Raw genomic sequence first — 18,899 nt, forward strand, 5'->3', positions numbered from 1 at the left:
GGGCATGTTCAAACTAATGTGCACCTAGCGCTGAGCTCTGCTCCTCAACAGACCAGCCACTCCTACAGTGCAATCCTATACATGTCTACTCATAAGTCCTATTTTGGTCAGTGGGTCTTACTCCCAGGAAAGCGTATAGAGGATTACAGCCTTAATAACTTCAGAAGTGCAAATGGATGAGTTCATTTGGCCTGTTCTATTTCCAGAGTTGCTAATTTTATGTTTTAGTCTTTGGTGACAGAACTATTAACATATAAAAGCAGAGGAGGTCCCACTCACAACGAGGTGTGAAACAACCATATGAGCAATTGGCTGATAGAAGCAGTGTACTGGTAGGGGGAACCCAGGTGGGAACCCCCTCTTACACCATGTACGTAGCTATCTCATCCTCACTCACTATCCTTGGAGAGCAAGTGGAGGGGTCTTGCCTCCTTCTCCTCCAGTGCCACTGATAAGGAATGTGGTAGTGAAGCCGAAGGAGGTGGTGGGATGGCCACACCAGACTTATTTGCAATCGCTTTCTAGTGATTAGGAAGAGAATCACCACTTTTCCCTGCCTCCTCTCTTCTACGCCTTCACAGAACACGTTGGGAGAATCTTGACAGCATAAATGTCCAAGATCCTTCCCACCTAGCCAGTTTTGTAGACATGATGGGCAGCAGAGAAAAAGCCGGTCATGTTGCACATGTGAATCCACCAAAAGGGAGTGGTGGAAGTTGGGTGCTGCTTCAGGTTCCACCATGGGGTAGGCGGGCTGGAATATGAAATAAATAAGCAAAGCTTGTTAAGTGTCTATGCACCCATCATGGTCTGAGTTGGTGCCTGAGAACATGCCCCACGATCTCCTGCATCTGCTTCAGCCTTGCAGGAAAGCTTTTCCACTCTTATTGAACTTCTCATTGAGGAACCCCTGAGGACCTCATTGTGGAAATCCAAGGACACAACAAAAACATTTCATTCAAGAGTCCTCAGGAGGATGATAGAATGAACGTCCTTGCTAGCTAGCTCTGTTGCAATAAATGGGGCTCGCCTACAAAGGTGCTTAAAATCTAGATGTAAATTGGGTGAAAGTTTCTGCTGCTTTTTAACCTGAGGTCCATCCATTTCCTAACCCCCCTTGTAAGCAAGCCCCATTTATTGCAACAGAACTTGCAGGCAAGTAAGAGAACGGACTCTAGAGTGCTTTATCAGGCTGAGGGCCCTTGAAACAACTTCTCTGTGGTCCTCTCCTTGTTGGTGCTGTAACATGTTCTGCCACTATCCTTCCATCTAATGTGGAGAGTTTCCAAAGCATCATCACAGAAACTCTCTACTCCAAGTGGACAAATCAAGTGGGGAAGGGAGGAGAGAGGGAGATGTTACAAATTATGGTAGTGGGAAAGCAAAACACTAGGCGAGTTATTTCAAGTACTCTCTGTATGATACAAAAGGCATGCAGAGTGGTCCTTAGTTCAATGGAATCAGTGCAATTTACATCCAAGTAATTTGGCTCAACTGGGTTCTGGATTGGACTGTTGCGTGCTCTGCCTTAAGCTTGGAATTACAGTCTCAGCAGCACAGTGGCTTACGGTTTCTTTGGAGAACAATGAGTAATAGAGAATAAAATTGTTAGATACATCCCTAATTTCCAATGCAGTGAGCTGGGTACATCAGCTGCTTCAGTAAACACATCCTCCTGCTTTTCCTTTCATTTGCCCCAAATGAGGCTTTTTTCAAAAGTAATATCTATCATAAATAAAGAATTGTATCCAAAAGGTTACCTTCTTAGCGCCGTAATCTGCTCATCGCTAAGTCCGCCACTGTCTTCATGTATAATGTATAATTTGTCTTTCAGCTGGCTTGGCTTTATGCGGAAACTTTTCAGAAAAATGTCTGGGGGGAAAATGATTCTTTGATTACCTGTAGATAAATGTGCAAAGGAGGGAGAGGGAGCATTGGGATGCTACGCAGGTGCTTCCCTGAGAGAATTCACATGTTTCGTGCCTGCTAGAAGCCAAGTCTGTCTTCTCGTGTACTTAAGCACAAATGGCACCAATGAATCCATAGGTATATATTTGATTGAAGTGCAGTTGATGCATTAGACCTGTGTTTCTTAAATTGTGGGTTGGAACCCACTAAGTAAGTCATGAGTCAATTTCTGATGGGTCGCATAGCACATAGCTGAGCCACCATTGAAAATACAGAACTGGAAATACAGGGCAGAGAGCTGCTGGGCAGGGCGGGTGGGCTTCCAGCAGAAAAGAGGTTTAGTGCTTAGCCCTGAATAGGTGGGAAGATGGGATCTGTACAATCCGGCTCGTCCTCTTAGGTCATCAGAGAAGGCCTTTTTACAAGTGCCGCCTAGGGAGGTATGTGGGGCGGCGGCAAGAAATAGGACCTTCTCAGTAGTGGCACCAACGCTATGGGACTCCCTTCCCCTTGACTCAAGAATGGCTCCCTCTCTTGAGACTTTTCGGCGAGGCCTGAAGACCCTTCTGTTTAAACAAGCCTTCTGAGTTCTCGGCCTTTTTAACATCTTTTCAACATTTTTAAATATTTTTTACAGGCCTGATTCTTTTATGATTTGCTGCTCTATGCTCCTTTTACCTGATTATTTTTTATCTGACCGCTGTTTTTATGATATGTGTTAATATGTTTTTATTTGTTTTAAATTATGTTTTTAATCTGTTTTAACCTGTTGTAAGCCGCCTTGAGTTCCTTTGGAGAGAAGGCGAGGTAAAAATAAAGTTGCTATTATTATTATTATTATTATTATTATTATTATTATTATTATGCTGGAAAGGGGGGAGGGCTGTGTGGTTGGAGAAGGATCCAAGTCTGCTTTGACTTGTGAGCTATAATGTTTGAATTCCAAGCTATGCTAAATAACAGCAGGAGTGCACTGTATAAAGGGACCTTTGGCTGATTGCAGCTTAGGTTTGAAGTCTCAATTGGCGATGTCATTTCTAGCCATGACATCATTTCCAAGTTAATGACATCACTTCTGGTGGGTCCCAACAGAGTCATTCTAAAAAGTGGCTCCGGTGCTAAAATATTTGAGAACCACTGCATTAGAACGATCATGGTACTGTCATCTGGTTGCAGTCAAAAGCTCACTTCTAACATTCTTTTGGTTAAGATCTCAGGAAAAAAAATGCTGTAACATTTAGATCAAGCTTCAGCTACTGTATTCATTTGCTTTTCATACTGACTCGCTTCTTTTTTTCTGGAAACTCACAAGAATGTATGAAAGTGATGACCATCCCCTTTTGATCGTCCTTGGCATGAGAACAGAAGAAGAACAAGATCTTGCTGGAGCAGATCAAAGATCCAAGAACTCCAGCATAGGGATGTTCAAGGAAATTGGAGCCACTGAAAAGTGCTGCAGTGCCTCATGGCAAAAACTCAAGCAAAAACAGCAGAAAGCAGGGACTTGCTCAATTTGCACAGCAGACAAGCATGATTCCCTGAAAGAAACAGGACTAATTTAAAGGTTGAAAGAGTGCTATTCAAAGATGTCATCTGCTGCTGACCAGCAGATAAAAATGTTGGCGGGCACATCCATGTCAAGAGGATTCTGTGAGGATAAATGATTTTTATCTGCTGGTCAACAGATATCATAATTCCAATGTTGTTGCTGTTGTTGTTGTTTTCAATCCAGGTGTCCCAATTCACCACCTCCCCAAGTCACCACTCAAAGTGGCCAGCTCACCTGGTTTCCTAAGTGGACCAACTCTGATCCTGCTGGATACATTAAAAGTCCATCGTCCCACAGTGGGCTTCAGCCAGTAGGAAGCCCACAAGCAGAGCTTAAAGGAAATACCACTCTCCTGATGTTACTCCCCACCAAATGTTATTGCGCAGGTAAGCCTCTCCTGTGTCTGAATGTTGGTTGTCATGGACTGGCAGTGTTGGCAAGTTGTCTCTTAGAGAAGATTGTCTGCTTACTGCTTAGAGAAACTTACTGATCTTCACATTGAGCATCAATGAAGAATCCCAGGGTTACCCAGAGCACAATTTGAAAACTACTATCATACAGAAGTCAACATCCCATCAGTGCCCTTGGATGCCATCTTGACTTATGTGATGCCAAAACGCCTGGCCTTTTTTGTTACAGTTGTATCCATCTTTCAAGATACCAGATGGGTGGGCAGACAGACAGACAGACAGACAGAGCACTAAAGAGGATAAATTCTATTTCCTGAATAACCAAACATGCATTCTCACACTTACTGAAGTTATGTGCAATTTTGGAGTTTAGCATAATATGCTGTTTCACCAGAGGTTCGCTGCCAGGCAATCCCATCACATGCTGCTTACAAAACTGATCATAAAGTCTACCCTCATCTATATCTTTCTTGGCCAGGTGGCAGGATGCCCACATCGATTTCTGCATCTGGAAATATAAAAACAGCATACACACACACACACACACACACACACACATTGAGACTTGGAACTCAGAGCGGGCTGAGCTTGAAATGAATTAATTCAGTTCTGGTTCAAATCATACCAGCATTATGCTGTGTGGAACAGCCTCCACACACAGGGGACTGTTATGAGAAAGATGGTCTCCCCCAACTCCTGATGAACCCCCATCTGCCCCCTTTCCTATTGCCCAAGTTTACCTGGCAGTGGAAACAAGTAGGGCTCCTGCATAAACCATGACACAATGCAAGTTCTCAAGGAACTGAAGTTAATACAACTTTAGTAAGAAGTAGGAGTTCAAATAATACATTTTTTGGCACCAGGGAAATTCTCTGTGTCAGAATTCCAAGAAATGCTTCTCGGTCTTTAGTACCCAGAAGTCCTTAAAAACGATATTTTCCAGAGTATAGGGTCTAATGATGGTGTTAGCAGCAGTCCGTCTTACAACTACCACCATCAACAGGGACTGGAATAGGGGCTTAACTAATTCCTGCACATGGCAGTCATGAGCAGAAGCTCTGCTGACATTGGTAAATTGGAGGTGGACGGAACGAGGCAGAGATTGGCAGGGCAGGTGGATCAGGAAAGGGACAGGGCATTTCTGTGATGAGAAGGGATGTATCCCGGCACAAGTGACTTGCGCCAGAAGCTATTTCCTCTGGACACATCCACTTTGTCTCCTTGGACTTGTGCCAGTTACAGAGCTGGTGCAGGTCCAAGGTGACACATAGGTGATTGAGAGGCTTATGGAAGAGTAAGGAAAAATATTTTCCCTTACCCCCCCATCACCACCCCTCCCCCATCATCACCACCACCACCACCATAGTATGCAACACAGCCTGTTTTGGTATTGCTGCTTGCTACGGCAGGGATAGAATTGGACTGTCAAGAACATTTCAAATACCACATATTCCTACATTCATTTAGTCTTTTGTTTACTTATTATTTACATTATTAGATCCCCACCTTCCAGTCCCAAATGGCACCAAATCGGAATTAGCATTCCCTTAAGCTGTTTGTATTTAATTCAGACTCCACAGTAAAGCACACTATTTTTCAAAAACGAACCCAGACAACAATTGAACATCCCCTAGAAATATGTTCTGAATTTTTAAGACCATTTTTAAAGTGTTTTAATCTCCCCGAGTGTTATTGATGCTTTTTCAAACCTTTTCTGGAGGGACAACATCCCAGTGAAAAATTTTGGTTCTTGCTGATGCTGGAGGCAGGTTGGATGACTTGGGGAAAGGAGGTGGGGTCCACATTACAGGAAGCTGAGTCATCACTGAACCCAAACAGGAGCCTTGCTGAGTCACAACCAGTGAGTCGGCAGGGAAACCAACATGGAGATCAGGGGACTTCTCCATCTTCCCTTCACTTAGATATGGAGTTTTGATTTTCTCATATTCTTCTTCTGAGGTGTTGTCCTGAGTCAGAGATCCATCCTTTGGCAATGAGCAATATCTGTCTATGAGCATTAGCCATTCATTTCGGAGTTTGCTAATGTCCTCTACTTTGTTGTTCTGGACAGTAAAGGGTATTTGGAATCTGCAATTCAGAAAGGGCCTGTGTGAACTCAAAATAGCGTACATGAAATGCCAACAAGCACAACTGCAACCATTTCTGTTTCACGCCCACTGCTGTTAAGACAGTTTTACATGTCAAAAAAGCCCTACACTGCTGACTCTGACCTTTTCAGGCAGAGTTAATTGCTTCAACTTAGAAGGGAAGTGTGCCAAGTTATATGGTTGGTTTTTATTTTTTTGCAAATATATTGATTCAGATGAACAATTTTCTCAAAATTCTGTGTTCTTTAGGGTAATTGCAACTATGACTTCATGCTTAAGAAGTTATAGTGAGGCACTGTCTCCAGAATTTACCCTCTCTGTTTGAGCAACCAACTATTAATCCTTTGGTTTGCAAGATCATTTTTGTCAACTATGCCTAAGTACATGTGGTTGTTTCTGTTTTATACTACGCTGAGAAACATCAGCTCGGTTCTCAAGGCTAACCACCAGGACCTGTTTTTAATTCCAGAAACCAGATCTGAAATACGTCCAACAAAACGTAAAATGCCTTTTGCGTACACAGTGCTTCTTGCTTTTCAATGAGCCACCAGGGTAGCCTTGGCACCTCTTATTTTAGAAAATAAGTCATCGGTCTGCTCAATCCACTGCTAGCCACTGCTGAAAAAGCACTGGAAAATAATTTCTGGCAGCATGCTCAATAGTGTGCTGCTGAGATACCAGCAGGACGGCCAGAGCCTTCCCCCACCCCACATCGTCCACTCTTCCTTTGCTCACTGGAACACATAAGACAATGGCAGAGGTGTCAGGGGATAGTGGGAGGGTGGAATGGGATAGTGAGGGGGGCACAAGGGGGACAAGGAGGCTCCAGGAGTGATGGATCTGGAGGCGATGGCATGTGCCGGATCCTATGCTCTGTTTTTGCTGCCTCATCTGCCCCTTTCTCTCCTCAGACATGCACAGGTCTGAGGAGACCCATTGTGGGTCAGGAGGTTTACAGTAGTGTAAGGAGATTTAAATCCCTTTTCGCCTCTGAAGCCTTCTAATCTCACCCCTCCACGCGCATTGGACACAGTGCGCCTGTTTAGACATGGCTTTACCAGCAAGGGGGGGAGGATAGTATTGGGCTCTGTGTGCTTGTATACACAAACACAGTCCAATTCTAACCAATTTTCCAGCGCTATTGCAGATGCAATGCAGTCCCAAGGTAAGGGAACAAACATTCCCTTACTTTGAGGAGGCCCCTGTGCCTGCCCAAGCCCCATTGACACAGCTGCATTGGCACCGAAAAGTCATTTTCATTTGTTTTGTAGGGTTGTTTTTAAGAGTGCTTTTCACTTGTGGCCAATTGCTCAGAACCTCCACCTTGCAGCACCCCCTTGTGGCAGCTATTTTAATTACACAGACGCCCTGTGAAAGAAGCACTGTGATGGGTAACAAAATGGCCGCCACCATGAAAAAATGACCCAGATATATAAGAAACTCTGTTTTATTCTTTAAAACACACACAAACACACACACACACAACAACAACAACCACCACCACCAGCAACAAAGAGCAAGAATGGAGTCCCCATTTCTTGCCATTAATTTTGTTCATTCTGTGGTTCATTTATTTCAGAATGAATGGAACCAAATACAAACAGCTTTGCTCGTGCAAAAGTTCAGCTCTTTCAGAAAATGAATGTATATGCCTAAGGGAGTCAAATGATTTATTTTGTATACCTAGCCTTACTCGGTACATAAACACACTGCAACAAACGGTTCTGGTAATTCCTTGATTTACATATTTACAATTCATCAATTTAGAAATCACATTGGAACTTTTTGACTGGTTTGTGTGACCTCCAATGTGGTAATATAACCCATGGGATTTGGGTTATACATGTATACATGTAGTATGTGCATTCTATTTAATGCACATGTTGCATCAAAAATCTGGTGATGTAAAGGCATGTAGTCTTACCCCATACCCAGGGATTTGCATGCAGAGCCATAACCAAGCATATACCATATACACTTGGATGTATCACCTTATGTATACCTGAATACATAGGTACAATCCTTCTACTTCTAGGAGTAGAAGGATTGTAGAAAACTAGCATACATGCACAAATGATATTCCCTCTAGTAAATGTCGCCTCTAGACAAACATGGGCTCCAAGGTGCAAAACTAGAGTAGAAGCTTTCTTTCCACTCCCAAGCCATTAGCCAATCAGAACCAGAAGTAAACGGTCCCTTGCAATTACTAGGTCTCCATAGCTTGTGCTAAGCAAAACCCACCAGCCATGTATGGAAGCCTAATAGTGAACTTCTGGTGTTCCTGCATGCTGGAAGAACAGAGAAAGTTGATGCAAAGCAAACCACATTGCATATCTCATGGCCTACATTGAGCTTAGTGGAGCACAAGCGGAGAGGAAGTAGCTTAGTATTAAAGCACAGACTTTGGGATGCAGAAGGTCCTAGGTTAAACCCCTGGCATCTACAGAAATCTAGGAAAATCTGGCATCTACAGAAATCTGAAGCTCTGGAGAGACTTTGCTAGTCTGTGCAGATGGCTCTGAGGCAGATACCATGATGAACTGACAGCATAAGGCAGCTTCATATGCTTATATGTTATGCAGACCTGAGCTGGGCCTTTCAAGGCATGCATTTCTGAGTTTCCACTATTCTAAGAACACTTACAGATACTTGACTTCCTTTGTCTGGAGTGAGAAGGTACTGGAACCATCTTCCTTGCTGATAACTGCATCCCCTCTTGACAAATTAATTGTTTGTGTTACTGGAGTGGTTGCCCCTATCTGGTGGTGGTCAATGCAATGTAAGGTCAGCTGCCCTTCCCGCAGCTGCACCAAGTGCCTAGATAGAAGACAAAGATGTGACAAGGGAAGCACAAACAACTAGTTGAGCCTACATGTTTGTTAGGTATACATATTAGGCTGAAATGTTTTATTGAAGGGCTTAAGGTGGTGGAGACAATCATTGCAGAATATCCAGAGCACTACATAAAGGTAGGTCCCTACGTTTGAAGCAATGGGCAGTGCCATCCTAACTTGCGCTGGAACAGGCAGGCCTGCACTGTATCCAGCGCAAGTTTTGGGCTGGCTGTGGCTTAGCCCAAGGCAGGGGAAATAATACTTTTTACCCCAGGGTAGAACCACAGTGACCCCCATGGTTCTACTCGAATCTGTGCCACCTGGTAAGGTGGCGCAAATCTGAGCAGCCCAGAGCTGTCCCAGGCTGCCCAGTAACAGAGTTAGGATCCGGCATAGTGCCGGATCCTGGCCCCACCTCCCACTCTCCTTCTGCCTATCCATTGGCCCGCCCGCCGCCTGCCCTCCCCCTGCCCTCAAACATCTCCTCCCCACCTCCCCCCCCTTCCCCACATCTCTCCAAACCCCCATGCCAGTCTAGAAAGGCCATGGCAAACTCACTAAGCCCAGTACCTGCGTCGCTGCGGGGAGGCCAGCACACATCCTTGCCCTGGCCTCCCTGACTCACAAGTTGGCACAAACGTGCCTTATGGCTTGCACTAGCTGAATGGTGTGTTTGGACTGCGCTCTTAATTATATTAGTCCTTACTGAACAATTGCTAGGATGTCACCTGCATGTTTTCCAGGTAGGTCTGCAAATGTAGAAGAGCTAGAAGGGCCCCCTTTTTATTAATGAAAGCTGAACATTCAGGGAGAGAACCTGGAAGATCCCTATAGGAACTAGGTTCCTGCAAGAACCCTCATGACTACAGCCCTGCAGACCTTCAGTTAAATTCAGAATACCTTGGTAAAAACTCATATTTTAAGAAATCAATAGGTTATAGGTACAGTGCAAATCCCACCCCCCCCCCCCACCCCCCAAGATTTAGCCCTGGAGAATATCTTCAATCAGCATGGTTTACTTTAGCAAATAATGGATGGATGCCCCTGAAATTTCCTTCCTCCCACACTATGTTCAATAGCTTACTGAGATTGCTTTTGGAAGATATCTGATGGGACAAATGACAAGTGATGCTGCAGAGGCTGGACAGCCCAACATTGGGTCCACTGCCCAATGCCCCCCTGGATGTGCCACTGCTACCTCTGCAAGTGCACGTCTAAGACTCCAACAGAGAGGTTTTTTTGCCATGACTATGGGCAATACTGCTTGGAAATAATACCAGGTCCAGCATTTGTCCAGAGACCATAATTGTTTTTGAACGGAAAAAAAAAATCACTAGCAGACAAAATCATCATCATAGATTATTATGAACATAAAATCTATTCGGTAAATGCCATCTGTATTCATTTCAGGGAGAGGCCACAGTTCAGTGGTAGAGCACATGATCTGAATGTATAAGACCTCGGCCCAGTCTTTGCCATTTCCAGCAACAATGTTCTCAGCTGACACTAGGGAAGACCTTGGCCAGAGACTCTGGAGAGCTGCTTCCAGGCAATTCCATGTTAGGACCAAATTAGACATGAAGGGAGGTTTCGTGAGACTGGAAAGCTACAATGCACTAAATCACTGCATAAAAGGATTAGCTCAGCGAATGTATTACATCGGTGAAAATGTAAATCCTATTTTGGATTGTAACTGAAGGTTCCCACAGTTAAGATTGTCTTGGCAGGTTCTTTCCCATGGGCTTTTGCCTTTCCTTTTGAGGAAAGGAGACACCAGGGGTTAGGAGAACTTCCTCTTGGTAGCACTCAAATGCCTGAAATTCTCTTCCTGGAGATATTTACCAGCTACCCGCTTTAATGAAAGCTAAACCCCATATGATACGAGAAATCTGTTATTGAACTTCCAGACATCTTTTTCTTTAGACAAAAGCAGACATAGCGAGATTCAGTGTGGAGGGTCTGTGGTATTAGAGGAAGGGGTTGGCTCTTTCATTTCACACTGCATCCCTACTCCAAACAACTCCTCCCCAAAGCTATCAGCTATGAAGGTGAGCACACAGTGGTATCTATATATGCTCACTTCTGTGGCAATTTATAGTAGGAGAACAGCATGGGGGAGTAGAATTAATCCCCCTGGTACATCCCCCTAGACCCTGCTTTATGTACAGTTTAGCTGAGGATTTCAGGCTCTCAATGAATTTTTTTTTTAATTTGCCTGAGCTTTTATTGATTAACACTGAGGATTTTACTGCTGCTTCTAAATGTCTTTTGAGCTTCCATTCTTTTTCATAGTATCCTTCTGAGATGTTTGTTGCTGTTTATTTTTAATGTGTTCACGATGTTTTAAGATTGATTTTGTTTTAATTGCTGCAGCACCTTGGAATTTCTAAAACGGAAAGGTGAGCTAAAAATATCTTACAGTGCAAGCCTGTGCATGCTACTCAGAAGCAAGCCCCACTGAGTTTAACAGAACTTCCCCCCAAGTAAGTCTGCATAGGATTGCAGCCTTAAATAGGTACACTAATTAAAACAATCCACTCTTGTTCCTTAGATCATCTCTAGATTCCGTACTTCACCCATTTAATGGATGTCGGTGTCTCTAACTGCAAGTCCAAGAGTCCTTCATGTATCACATCACATGGGTCAGGTTGAGGACTACCAGGTTCTGCAGGTCTTCCGTAGATGTTGCTTTCTGCAGCCTTACTCACAAGGTGCATTATCTGCAAAACGGAAGATAGAGATGGAAGAGAGAGATGGAAGGAGAGCTGTCTCTATTCATGTAAGAGTCTCTGCTGCAGCCATACAGGGAAGTTTACAAGGGTATATAGCAAGTGTTGTGTCACTGTATGCCTGCTATAAGCATAATGCAATGAAATGGAAAGTATATGACCTTCAACAAAAGATCTCTATTTTTCATTTGGACAGAAAGAGACAAGAATCTGAAATCCTGTATCATCATCACTGACTGTATCCCTTGCTGGTCAGCTTCCCAAAGGCAGCTGGCTGGTCAGCAGTTGCACTGTTAATTACTCATCTTCTCCCAGCAGGGCCTGGATCAGCATGATGGTCTATGTGCAGTTTCCTTGCTAGATGCAGAACTGGGCAGGCAGAACAGAGGTGGGTGTGTCTCTGTACACACCTGGGCAGCTGCTCCAGTCTAGAAACAAAGCATCCCATTCAATGTGATCCATGCTTGCAGGGCAGAAGATGGATGGTGGGGTGGAAATTAACTTCCCCATCTGCCTTACACCACTGATGCAAGTGTACGCTCCCGTCTACTCTCTCAGGCACAAGCAGCACACACCACCTTGTTACACAGAATCATAGAACTGGAAGACCCACAAGGTCATCTAGTCCAACCCCCTGCCTCGAGCAGGAAATCGTCCAAGAGCATCAGCAGCAAGAGCCTTTCAAGCCTCTGCTTTAAGATCACCAGAGAGGGAGAATACACTAACTCCCTCGGTAATCTGTACCACTGTTGAATTTCTTCCTGATGTCCAACTGGAATCTCTTCTCCTGCAGTTTGCACCCATTGGATCTAGTTCTGCTCTCCGAGGCAGTTGAGAACAAATAAAGCTACAGAATCTGGATCTTCACTTTAACTTACTTTATTTTTGTCATCTGCGGATCCTGCCTCCAGTTCATAGTCCTGCCGCCCGTGGAAGGTGATCCTGAAGCGTCTTCCTTCACCATTCACACAGGATTTGACTTGGGAAAATGGGAACTGTTTTCTGATGATCCCTTTCTCGATATTAAAAATTGTCTTGGTGTTCAAATCAATCTGGAAAAAACAGTTATTTTTCCTGGTGATATATTTTTCATGGCCCTCTCTTTTCCCCTAGTGAGGAGCCAAAGGCCTTGTCTCAAAAAAGCACATGCAATCGCTTGGTTTAAAAAAAAATGCTAAGAAAATGTCTCTTTTTATTGATGATCATAATCAAGACAAACATTCTCTTCATCACTTAGTCACCATAACATATTTATTTAAGTTAGTGACCGAATATAGATTGATTCTGTCTGCTGATTCCTTATCCCCCTTTTTGATAAATATGTATCAATTTATCATTCTGAAGTGTTATTTCCTTTTAAAATTTCCCAGTGTCTTGTCTCTACCCATGGCAAGAGCCTCTCCACAGGATGAAGCAGTTTAGTGTGGATGTTAGGCATTGTTTCAGACTTGACACCCTGGTTCACCAAGTGCGAGAAGGACCTGCTGAAGAAGACAGTGAAGCATAAGGTAACCATAACATCCGTTATTGGGGGTGCTCTGGAACATGTCTAACATTCACATGTGGGGAAAACCAAAACACATGTGCAAGAACCATTACACAATTAGATCATGGCACACCTCAATGGACCTTGTTATTTTAACAAAAATGGAAGAGAATTATATAGGTCAATGGTTTCAACCTTTCTCATGCCGCAACCCAAATGAATGAATGAATGAATGAATGAGACTGGGGACCCACCGCTGATCCTGCCCCCCTCTTGGGATCCAATCTGCCCACTGCCCATCCCTGCCCACTCCATTTTCCCCACCTCTTGTGTCTTCACAACAACCCTGTGAGGCAGCCAACTGAACAGAGCCAACCCCAGGAGCTGTGAGGCAAGACAGCGAGAAGAGACTGCAGAATTATATCAAGAACTCTGTTTTGATAAGGTAGTACGTTATCAAAGGTAGGATTCAAACCCTCGTTTGCGCAGTCTTTGAAAGGTTGCAGCGACCCCCACAAATGAGGCTTTGTGACCCCCATTGTGGTAATTACCCACAGGTTGAAGAACACTGATCTAGGTGCAATACTGTTTGCGGGTTTTTTGGGGGGGGTGGAAATACATTTACAAAGAGGGAGAAAATCAAGAAAGAAATATACTCGTAATAAAATATCTAGCTAGCACACACATACATACAATTAACTTTAAGTGGAATTTGTTGCTAGATAAAGTAGATGTGTGCATGTGTGAGTGAGAGATAGGGAGGGGGGGAAGCTAAATTTCCTCCAGAAGGTTAGCACACGGAGATACAAATGGAAGGAGGGGAGCAGAAGGAGGGAGAGTTTTAAAAAAATGACTAAAGAGACATTAGCATTTCAACCTTGTGCACATATTACATATGTCTTTAAAAAGCACACTCAGCAAAAGAGGACACTAAGTCAGATGACATGGTGGTGAACTCCCAGACCCCCCCTCTCCACATTCAATTTAACACAGGAAGGCTGCTACTGAAGAGGGCTCAAGTCTCCCCAAATGCAAACCAGAGACTATCTTACCAAAGACAGAAGATGCACCCCAAGGCAGGGTTTGTCCCCGGAGGCAGGTGGCTATCTCAGCCTCACACCTCATGAAGAAAGCACAAATGTTTAAGTCATTGCAGCCCAATGATGCATGTACACAACAGGGGCCAAATGTGTGTACCTGTGGGCCGGGCAGAAATGGGTTAAACGGAACTGAACTCTGACATATTGCACCGTATGCACACTCATCTGAGAGTAGCCATCATTGACAACAATGGATCTTACATCTGATGTAAACAGTTGGCAACCTTCAGTCTCGAAAGACTATGGTATAAGCCTACAGCACCCAGTATTCCCGGGCAGTCTCCCATCCAAGTACTAACCAGGCCTGACCCTGCTTAGGAGCATTTTTCACCCTGCACATGCCCGATCTCATCTGATCTCGGAAGCTAAGCAGGGTCAGGCCTGGTTAGTACTTGGATTGGAGACCACCTGGGAATACTGGGTGCTGTAGGCTTATACCATAGTCTTTTGAGACTGAAGGTTGCCAACCATCTGATGTAAGATCCGTTGCAAAGTCATGTCAGGTTGGGCTGCATGTCTGTCACAGCAAGGAAACAAAAATGTGCCATCACTGAAACGCATTAGAAATGAAAGCTTCGAGTGCTGCTTCAGAGCAGGCCCAAGTAAGCTTGGGTGCAGTTCCTTCAGATCTTGGATCCAATGCTTATGAAGTCAGCCCAGGCAGTTGGGTGTGCTCCTCCACCAAGCCCAACAGGCGATTGCCACCCGTGATGCTGAAGGGTAGCCTTTGCTGCTTTGGTTTCGCTTTGATGTTGAAAGTGCAGCCTCTTGCTAAGCCTCCCTGCTGAGCTAAGATGGTAACAGTGTTAATGCATCCGTCAAACATTTTGCTGGTGTGCAATGATGAGACTATCTTACTGTAATGCGATTCCAGCTTTACAGGTAACCTGTTTTGTTTCAGGGCCCCATGTCAAAGTGTTGATCTTTATCTTTTCGGGCCCTGAATGGTCTGGGACCATGTCAAGGACCACCTTCTTCCTCACAAATCTAATGATGTGATCCACCCAACAGCTGGAGTCCGAGTGATTGGTTGTCCTCCCCACTAGACAAAGTACTATGAGTGTGAGTGCAAGGGCAGTGGCGTTCTCAGAGTAGGGGGCACAGTGCTAGGATTTGCAGGGTGCCTCAATGGGCCATATAAACCAGGTATGGGAACTTGAGTCATGTCTGAGACATGAAAATGCATGTTTTCGCTGACTTGTGCACACTCAAGTCATCTGTGTCGATGACTCGGGCACGAACTCAAGTCTGAGGTCATTGACTCGGCATTCAGTCCCACACATGCAGGCTTCAGTTTGTCTGTGTCTGGATATGCTTGCTTGCTTTTTTAATGCCATGAAAGACCTCATGGGGCCATCCTTCAGACCAGGGAGGCAGGGAAGGATTAATGTTTTCATCAAGCAGATGGAGTGATGTGGGAGCAGGTTCTCTTTTCCTTTGATGATCATTGGACAAAAGATGGATTTGTTTCTTTGGATGAGGGAGGCCAGGTGGAGGAGTCCAAGGGGGTTCTTGCCTTAGAATTGGTTGGAAAACCCGAGAGAGAGAGAGAGAGAGAGAGAGAGGGGGGGGAGGTGGGGAAGCCAGGCAAAGGCAATTCGTAGCGACCACATTTTTCAACTGCATGGCTCCTGTGAGCTCCATTATTAATTGTAAGGATGAAGCCTCAATAAATGACTGGGTTCTGTTGCAAGGGTTTTGTCACAAGGGTTTTGTCGCAGCTGGGATGGGATTGTACAGAGGGAACCAACTGGCGCATTCCACGTTGCTGCCTTCACAGTATGGCTTTGTTGATGGATAGAATGGGTGGGGACAGCAGGCGGGTGTTTAAAGAGAACTCTGATAGATGCACACACAGCCTGGCAGCAGCCCTGTTTTTTTCTGTGGAGCTGTGGCTGTCTTTTTAAAAAGGAAAGACTCGAGACCCAAGTTGATTCAAGTTGTGAAATTGCTCTGGGTGACTTGGAAAGTCCACTCATTAGGACTCGTTTTTGAGTCGAGTCACAGAGGGTCAAGACTCGTGACTTGATCTGAGTCAAGCCATGCCGGATTTGCCCATCCCTGGTATAAGCTGCCCCTCACCCTCACCGTCAGAGCCATTCTGGGCGGCAAGGGTAACACGGAAGCTCTCCTGTCTTGGGGGGAGACTATCAGACCCCAAGAGTTATTTTCCAAGCCTTAACTTGAGAAAGCTTCACAAGCACATCTCGTATAAACCAAATGCAAGAGGTTTCTCATATAAACCAACTTTCAGCTCGATTCAAAGTGCTGGCTTGGGTATTAAAAACCCCAAATGGTCTGGGTCAAGATGTCCTCAGAGGCCACCTTCTCTCATAAGAACCCCCAAAACCCTGAGATTAGTTTCCAAGACACTTGGCCTGCCTTTAACATTGCTGATGCTCTCCAATATTTCTACTTTATTTCTAAAAAACACATTTTTAAATGTATTTTAAATATAGTGCTGTTGCTCACCTTGGAAAGACAGGATATACATCCAGACACAAATATGTGCTACAAATAACCATAACAAGCCAATCAGTTGCTCAAATCTTTTTTGTTTTTACCTATATGTTTTCAGGAGAATATCAGGCTGAAGAAATCGAAGAAATGGATTCATCAGAAACTGAGCATAATGTGTTGCTTTGAGATGCCTTCTGTGGTCTTGAAAATCCATTTGAATGGCTCGCAATATGGGCCAGACCTCCCCATTAACCTAAGGTAGTTACCTGCACTGCTGGTGTAATTCTGGCAGGAAATGTCCAAAGAATAAAGCCTAAGGCAGCCTCGTCCAAACAAAGAATTCCCTTTTGCTGCCAACCGTTTGGGCAGCTGGATACAGTCAGAGATGAAAATCACAAGCTAAAGAGTATTGACTGCCTCGCACCACTACACAGCATTGATTTCTAATCATGTGTGAGAATGCAGTAAGTGACTCAAAGAGAAAAATCCACTCCAGGCTGGATGATTAAACCTATCAACCGTGATTTCCTGGGCTAATTATGAAATACTTCCCAAGTTTCAGCATCGAGGGAGACGAAAACTGGTAATGAAGCTGATGGCAAATGGAGTTGCATACACCATCATCAAGGAGAAACTAACCCATTTTTGCCCGGCTCACCGATGTACACATTTGGTTCCTGTTGCATATATGCAACGTTGGGAAGTAATGGCTTAAAATAAGGGATGGAGGCGCACAAACACACACAAGAGTTGGTTGCTTTTTCAATGTGTGTTTCTATGTTTATATTTACCTAAAATTAGGTAAATGACATTCATATTTCATGAGTCTTTGTTACAAAATTTCTGTCAGTGTTGAGGCAGCTAGAAACCAGAATACATAAGAAGAGCTCCACTGGATCAGGCCAAAGACCCATCTAGTCCAGCTTCCTGTATCACACAGGCCCACCAGATGCCTCAGGGAACACACAAAACAACAAAATACCTGCATCCTGATGCCCTCCCTTGCATCTGGGTAGCCCACTTCTAAAACCAAGAGGTTGCATACACCCATCATGGCTTGTAACCTGTGATTGAGTGTTCCTCCATAAATCTGTCCAATCCCCTTTTAAAGGCATTCAGGCCAGGTGCCATCATCACCTCCTGTGGAAAGGAGTTCCACAGGTTAATTACACATTGGGTAAAGAAATATTTTCTTTTGTCTGTTCTAACTCTCCAAAGTCACAGGCCAGGGATCAATAGCCAGGAGTCATAAAGTAAGCCAGAGTCAGAAATCAAAGCTTGTAAGAACTGCTGTTGTCCAGGCAACAATAGTTTACACAGTGGTGGAAGCTTTTCCTGGTGTGGGGAGACAATGGCAAGCCTGGTTGAGTGGAGTCACTTTTGAACCCAAAAACTTTTTATCATCCAAGGAGTGCTTCATCAAGCACGTGGCTCTTCACATGGGTAGCAGTTCTTAGACCCAGATCTTCCTAATCTAACCCTGGGACATCCATACATTTTCCCATTCTTCAACAAGCCCCAGTGAATGTTATATCTCTGAGACTTAAGACATTTCTCTAAATCTGGGGGGGGGGGGGATGTCCAACATCCAATAAATTCCATGCATTTGGTGTAACATGATATGTTGGCTGCAGTAAAATGTTGTATGGCCGAACCTTTTTCTTTCATTTTCTTGCTTTTTGTGAGCATGTGAATTGTGTCTCTTTCAGATGTGTTGCACATATCGGGAATACAGCAATGACTCACAGACCGCCTTTTTGACATTTTTAGAACTGAAACCTTCCTTGAACCGATAGGCCAGGCACAGGATAGGGAACAGCCATAATCCTATTCGTTTTCATAGTTAGCAATTGCCATACAAAAGATATCACACAGCTGACATATCACCGAGGCTGAATTTAGAACAAACATTCAGGTCAGTTTCTCATGCTCCCTAGGAAGATGGTTTGCTGCCTCGTGTTTTCAAACCTATACACAATCAGATACTGATCACTACATGCATGAGTGCTGCTCATGAATGAAAAAAGCACATCTTGCACATAAATAGCATGTTGCAAAGGACGCTCCCCCCGCCCGCATGCTTTCTCTGAAAATGCAAAAAATGTTTCAGACAAGGTACCCTCCCCCACAATGTGGAATGGTGCAGTCTAAAAAGAGCTTTACCATTTGATTTGCCGTAGGTTCTGGTTCTTAAACAGAAACACTTTGGAACTGTCCTATATGAAGTGTCTGCTGCAGTTTGGGTTCAGTGGCATAGCTAACACATCTGGCTCCTGAGGGCACAAAAATTTTTAATACCCCCTCCCATTTTAACA

The 18,899-nt window shown here is 44.3% G+C and overlaps 1 pseudogene; it reads left to right on the top strand.

The window, feature by feature from the left end:
* The first annotated feature begins 14,436 nt into the window (after positions 1–14,436).
* LOC136650786 (5S ribosomal RNA) lies at positions 14,437–14,557 on the top strand (annotated as a pseudogene).
* Positions 14,558–18,899: the final 4,342 nt, after the last annotated feature.

Source organism: Tiliqua scincoides, chromosome 4 (genome assembly GCF_035046505.1).
Source record: "Tiliqua scincoides isolate rTilSci1 chromosome 4, rTilSci1.hap2, whole genome shotgun sequence".
Lineage (NCBI taxonomy): Eukaryota > Metazoa > Chordata > Lepidosauria > Squamata > Scincidae > Tiliqua > Tiliqua scincoides.